Here is a 7113-nt window from a genome sequence, read left to right as displayed (position 1 = left end):
TTCAATTGAAAGACTAGTTCACCTTTGTCAACATCAATCACAGCTCTTGCTGTGGCTAGGAAGGGTCTTCCAAGAATGATGGATTCATTCTCATCCTTCCCAGTATCCAGGATTATGAAATCAGCAGGGATGTAAAGGCCTTCAACCTTTACTAACACGTCCTCTACTTGTCCATAAGCCTCATTTCTTGAGTTGTTTGCCATATCTAATGAGATTCTGGCAGCTTGCACCTCAAAGATTCCCAGTTTCTCCATTACAGAGAGTGGGATGAGGTTTATTCCTGACCCAAGGTCACATAGAGCCTTCTCAAAGGTTATGGTGCCTATGGTACAAGGTATTAGGAACTTTCCAGGATCTTGTTTCTTCTGAGGCAATCTCAGTTGATCCAATGCATTTAATTCATTGGTGAACAGGGGAGGTTCATCTCCCCAAGTCTCATTACCAAATAAATTGGCATTCAGCTTCATGATTGCACCAAGGAACTTGGCAACTTGCTCTTCAGTAACATCCTCATTCTCTTCTGAAGAGGAATACTCATCAGAGCTCATGAAGGGCGTAAGGAGGTTTAATGGAATCTCTATGGTCTCTAGATGAGCCTCAGAGTCCTTTGGTTCCTTAAAGGGAAACTCCTTGTTGATCACTGGACGTCCCAGGAGGTCTTCCTCCTTGGGATTCATGTCCTCTCCTTCCTCCTTGGATTCGGCCATGATGGTTATATCAATGGCCTTGCACTCTCCTTTTGGATTTTCTTCTGTATTGGTTGGGAGAGCACTAGGAGGGGTTTCAGTGATCTTCTTACTCAGCTGGCCCACTTATGCCTCTAAATTTCTAATGGAGGACCTTATTTCATTCATGAAAGTCAAAGTGGCCTTAGATAGATCAGAGACTAAGTTTGCTAAATTAGAGGTACTTTGTTCAGAGTTCTCTGTCTATTGCTGAGTGGATGATGGAAAAGGCTTGCTATTGCTAAACCTATTTCTTCCACCATTATTAAAGCCTTGTTGAGGCTTTTGTTGATCCTTCAATGAGAGATTTAGATGATTTATCCATGAGGGGTTATAGGTGTTTCCATATGGTTCACCCATGTAATTCACCTCTGCTATTGCAGGGTTCTCAGGATCATAAGCTTCTTCTTCAGAAGATGCCTCTTGAGTACTGTTGGATGCAGCTTGCATTCCATTCAGACTCTGAGAAATCATATTGACTTGCTGAGTCAATATTTTATTCTGGGCTAATATGGCATTCAGAGTATCAATTTCAAGAACTCCCTTCTTCTGAGGCTTCCCATTACTCACAGGATTCCTCTCAGAAGTGTACATGAACTGGTTATTAGCAACCATGTCAATGAGTTCTTGAGCTTCTGCAGGCGTTTTCTTTAGGTGAATGGATCCACCTGCAGAAGTATCCAATGATATCTTAGCTAATTCAGATAGACCATCATAGAATATATCCAGGATGGTCCATTCTGAAAGCATGTCAGAAGGACACTTTTTGGTCAGTTCCTTGTATCTCTCCCAAGCTTCATAGAGGGATTCACCTTCTTTTTGTCTAAAGGTTTGAACATCCTCTCTAAGCTTACTCAGCTTTTGAGGAGGAAAGAACTTGGCTAAGAAAGCCTTGACCAGCTTATCCCAAGAGTTCAGGCTATCTTTAAGTTGAGAATCCAACCATATTCTAGCTCTGTCTCTCACAGCAAAAGGGAAAAGCATGAGCCTGTAGACTTCAGGATCTACTCCATTAGTCCTAACAGTATCACAGATCTGCAAGAATTCAGTTAAGAACTGAAAGGGATCTTCAGATGGAAGTCCATGAAACTTGCAGTTTTGTTGCATCAGAGAAACTAATTGAGGTTTAAGCTCAAAATTGTTTGCTCCAATGGTAGGGATGGAGATGCTTCTTCCATGTAAATTGGAATTAGGTGCAGTAAAGTCACCAAGCATCCTCCTTGCATTATTATTATTTTCGTCTCCCATCTCCTTTTCTTGTTCAAAAATTCCTGTAAGGTTGTCTCTGGATTGTTGTATTTTAGCTTCTCTTAGTTTCCTCTTCAGAGTCCTTTCAGGTTCAGGGTCTGCTTCAACAAGAATGTTCTTGTCTTTGCTCCTGCTCATATGAAAAAGAAGGGAATAACAAAGAAAATATGGAATCATCTATGTCACAGTATAGAGATTACTTTGTGTGAGTAGAAGAATAAAAGAATGTAATGTAAGGAAAGGGAAGGGAGGAGAATCCAAACACAAGGGTGAGGAGAGCAGAGATATGATATGAAGAGAAGTGTTAGTAAGTAATTAAATAAATAGAAGAAGATGAGGGAGAGGGAATTTCGAAAATTAATTTTGAAAAAGAGTTAATGATTTTTGAAAATTAAGATAAAATTAAAATTAAAATTAAAAATTGAAACAATTAATTAATTAAAAAGAATTTTTGAAAAAGAGGGAGGTATTTTCGAAAATTAGAGAGGGATAGTTAGTTAGGTAGTTTTGAAAAAGATAAGAAACAAACAAAAAGTCAATTAGTTAGTTGAAAAAGATTTGAAAATCAATTTTGAAAAGATAAGAAAATAAGAAGTTAGAAAAGATATTTTAAAAAAAAAGATAAGATAAAAAGATATTTTGAAAAGATATGATTGAAATTAGTTTTGAAAAAGATTTGATTTTTAAAATCACAATTAATGACTTGATTCACAAGAAATCACAAGATATGATTCTAGAACTTAAAGTTTGAATCTTTCTTAACAAGTAAGTAACAAACTTGAAATTTTTGAATCAAAACATTAATTGTTGATGATATTTTCGAAAATATGATGTAAAATTAAGAAAAAGATTTTTTTTAAAAAAATATTTTTAAAATTTTCGAAAATAAATAAGAAAAATGAAAAAGATTTGATTTTTGAAAAAGATTTTGAAAAAGATAAGATTTTCAAATTGAAAATTTGATTTGACTCATAAGAAACAACTAGATTTTAAAAATTTTTGAAAAAGTCAATCCAAATTTTCGAAATTTATGAGTGAAAAGGGAAAGATATTTTTTTTTATTTTTGAATTTTTAATGATGAAAGAGAAAAACATGAAAAAGACTCATAACATAAAAATTATGAATCAAAACACACAATACATGCAAGAACACTATGAATGTCAAGATGAATACCAAGAACACTTTGAAGGTCAAGATGAACATCAAGACTTATTTTTGAAAATTTTTCAAGAAAAGAAAACATGCAAGACACCAAACTTAAAAATTTTTCATGTATAGACACTATGAATGCAAGAATGCATATGAAAAACAAGAAAGGACACAAAACAAGAAAATATGAAGATCAAACAAGAAGACTGGCCAAGAACAACTTGAAGATCATGAAGAATACTATGAATGCATGAATTTTTCGAAAAAAATGCATAAAGAATTTTTAGAAAAAATGTAATTGACACCAAACTTAAAAATTGACTCAACACTCGAACAAAAAACACAAAATATCTTTGATTTTTATGATTTTATAAATTTTTTGTTTTTTTTTTCAAAAATTAATGTGAAAAAGAAAAATAAGGATTCCAAAATTTTTAATATGAATTCCAGAAATCTTGCACTCTTAGTCTAAAGCTCCAATCCGAGGGTTAGACATGGCTTAATAGCCAGCCAAGCTTTAGAAGATACAAATCAGGCATATAACAGCTGATACTTCATCCAACTTCATATACATGCCTTTTATGTTAACAAGTGGAAGCCTCAATCCAAAAGAATTTGGATATGGCTTTACAGCCAGCCAGGCTTCAACATGTTACCATGAAACTCTAGAATTCATTCTTAAAAATTTTGAATAATTTACGAAAACAAAAGGAAAAATTTTTTTTTTTGAAAGATTTTTGAAGAAATACTTTTGAAAATAAAACAAAAAGAAAATTACCTAATCTGAGTAACAAGATGGACTGTCAGTTGTCCAAACATGAACAATCCCCGGCAACGGCGCCAAAAACTTGGTGCACAAAATTGTGATTCATGGTAATGGCTCCAAAAACTTGGTGCTCTAATCTTAATTCATAATTTGTCACAACTTCGATACAAATAACCAGCAAGTGCACTGGGTCATCCAAGTAATAAAACCTTACGTGAGTAAGGGTCGATCCCACGGAGATTGTCGGCTTGAAGCAAGCTATGGTCACCTTGTAAATCTCAGTCAGGCGGATATCAAATGGTTATGGAGTTTTCGAATAATAATAATAAATAAACAGAAAATAAAGATAGATATACTTATGTAATTCATTGGTGAGAATTTCAGATAAGTGTATAAAGATGCTTTCGATCCTCTGAACCTCTGCTTTCCTGCTGTCTTCATCCAATCCTTCCTACTCCTTTCCATGGCAAGCTTTATATAGGGCATCACCGTTGTCAATGGCTATATCCCATCCTCTCTGTGAAAAAGGTCCAAATGCTCTGTCACGGCACGGCTAATCATCTGGAGGTTCTCGATCATACTGGAATAGGGTTCACCCTCCTTTTGCGTCTGTCACTACGCCCAGCACTCACGAGTTTGAAGTTCGTCACAGCCATCCCTTCCCAGATCCTACTCGGAATACCACAGACAAGGTTTAGACTTTCTGGATCTCAGGAATGGCCATCCATGGGTTCTAACTTATACCACGAAGATTCTAATATCTTGGACTCGGTCCTCTGTATTAGATATTTATGAGATACTCATTCTAGCTTGTTTGCATGTAGAACGGAAGTGTTTGTCAAGCACGCGTTCATGAGTGAGAATGATGATGAGCGTCACATAGTCATCACATTCATCATGTTCTTGGGTGCGAATGGATATCTTAGAAGCGGAATAAGTTGGATTGAATATAAAACAGTATTACTTTGCATTAAATCATGATGAATAGCAGAGCTCCACACCTTAATCTATGGAGTGCAGAAACTCTACCGTTGAAAAATACATAAGTGAAAGGTTCAGGCATGGCCGAATGGTAGGCCCCCATGATCTAAGAACTAGACGTCTCAAGATGTCTAATGCAATAGTAAAAAGTCCTATTTATACTAAACTAGTTACTAGGGTTTACAGAAGTAAGTAATTGATGCATAAATCCACTTCCGGGGCCCACTTGGTGTGTGCTTGGGCTGAGCTTGGAGTTTACACGTGCAGAGGCTTCTTTTGGAGTTGAACGCCAAGTTGTAACATGTTTTTGGCGTTCAACTCTGGTTCGTGACGTGTTTCTGGCGTTTAACTCCAGACTGTAGCGTAGAACTAGCGTTCAACGCCCTTTTGCATCGTCTAAACGCAGCCAAAGTATGGACTATTATATATTTCTGGAAATCCCTGGATGTCTACTTTCCAACGCCGTTGAGAGCGCGCCAATTTGAGTTCTGTAGCTCCAGAAAATCCACTTTGAGTGTAGGGAGGTCAGAATCCAACAACATCAGCAGTCCTTCTTCAACCTCTGAATCTGATTTTTGCTCAAGTCCCTCAATTTCAGCCAGAAATTACCTGAAATCATAGAAAAACACACAAACTCATAGTAAAGTCCAGAAATGTGAATTTAACATAAAAAATAATAAAAACATCCCTAAAAGTAACTAGATCCTACTAAAAACATACTAAAAACAATGCCAAAAAGCGTATAAATTATCCGCTCATCAGCTACTAGCATAAATGACACTAGTAACATATTTAATATGAGAATAAAACAGGTATAATGAGTCCTTAGCATTGCTAAAGTCATCAGAGAGTGCCGGTGCTAAGCAGCACCAGTAAACTGTGAACCCGGTTAAACCGATTTTTTGGTTTTATCTAAAACAGACAAGGTAACCTTATAATATCATTCAAGCATCTTCTAATACTAATTTAATGATAATATTATACTATTATCTCTCTTATATCATGAATCGAGTCCGGTTTGTCAAACTGAGACTATTTACAAAAAATAGAATCAAAACTTCTAACCGATACGGTTCAAAAACTAGGTTCTCCGTGGCCGCATTGTCGAGCTTGCCTAAAAAGAGTTTTGGCTTGAAGATGAAATAATGACAATGAAAATTGAGATGCTTGATGATACATCAGAGGTTTTCCCTTTACTGATCTTCTGGAGAAATCCGTGCCTGTAGAAAAGATCTCGCGCACTCGAAAATCAGGGTTGTTACATTCTACCCTCCTAAAAGAAAATTTTGCCCTCAAAATTTCAACCATGTGCAGAATCCATCTTCAAGCGATCTACTTTCTTCAAGCCATCCTGACGAAGAGGTAGGTCCGTTGCTTACAGCATCCAAATCTAACATAGTCATTGCCATGTATATCATAACAGCTATTAGGATAGCTGGTCTCACATCGATTCGTCGTTCGGATCTCGATTAAACCATGCCTATTCACACTCATTGAGGTCTTATCCGCACCAAACAATCAACATTATGGTGATCAGTCTTAATATCTCAAGTTAAGTACAAACATTCCCAAAATGAGCACTCATAGACATTCATGCCAAATATGTCTTAAAGATACCCTAACGGCATGAGACACACAAGCAGAGTATGCAATGAAGCATAGTCAGTCCACTCCCTAGGCTCTACCGGGAACAAACTACTCTGATACCAAATTATAACGACCCAATTTTTGGTACGTCATGATCATACTAGAAACTGAGCGCATCCAACTTGTCTACCTAATTATTATCTATTATTTATTATATGAGCCTGATTCGTTGTTAAAAGCGTAGTTATTTTACGAGGTACTTTTTTTTTAAAAATGTTTGTATTAACAAACAGTATCATTCATAATCAATTCACAACGGATAATATATAAAACAGTTATAAACAACCACACATAAATACATCACAAGTAGTTGACAATATTCGGTGATCCAGCCTTTATTAGAGTATAGACTTTTAGTTAGAACACCCCTAGACATAGCTAGATAATAACTATATACATATATATACATACAACATCCCAGGTCCTGACCTGTTCAAGAAGTCCTTAAGCTGGCGCCCAGGCTAGCCTAGACTTTATACTCACCTAGTCCCTCTAAACAACTAAAGTGAGGGAAGGTACGTTCTAGGTCTTCAAAAGTCAAGTCAGGTGGATCGTCCTCAAAAGGTGGAAGGTCGTCTACAAATCCTCTATATGAT

General features: G+C 36.2%; 1 non-coding gene across 1 annotated transcript; it reads left to right on the top strand.

Annotated features, from left to right (window-relative positions):
- The first annotated feature begins 1469 nt into the window (after positions 1-1469).
- Positions 1470-1577, top strand: LOC148545161 (small nucleolar RNA R71). Its single transcript, XR_015900256.1, has one exon. It is a non-coding gene; the product is annotated as a small nucleolar RNA R71 (small nucleolar RNA).
- Positions 1578-7113: the final 5536 nt, after the last annotated feature.

Source organism: Arachis ipaensis, chromosome B9 (assembly GCF_059453495.1).
Source record: "Arachis ipaensis isolate K30076 ecotype BB chromosome B9, ASM5945349v1, whole genome shotgun sequence".
In the NCBI taxonomy this organism is placed as follows: Eukaryota; Viridiplantae; Streptophyta; class Magnoliopsida; order Fabales; family Fabaceae; genus Arachis; species Arachis ipaensis.
Note: the sequence above shows the minus strand (reverse complement) of the source record. Positions and strands in the feature narration are given on the sequence as shown.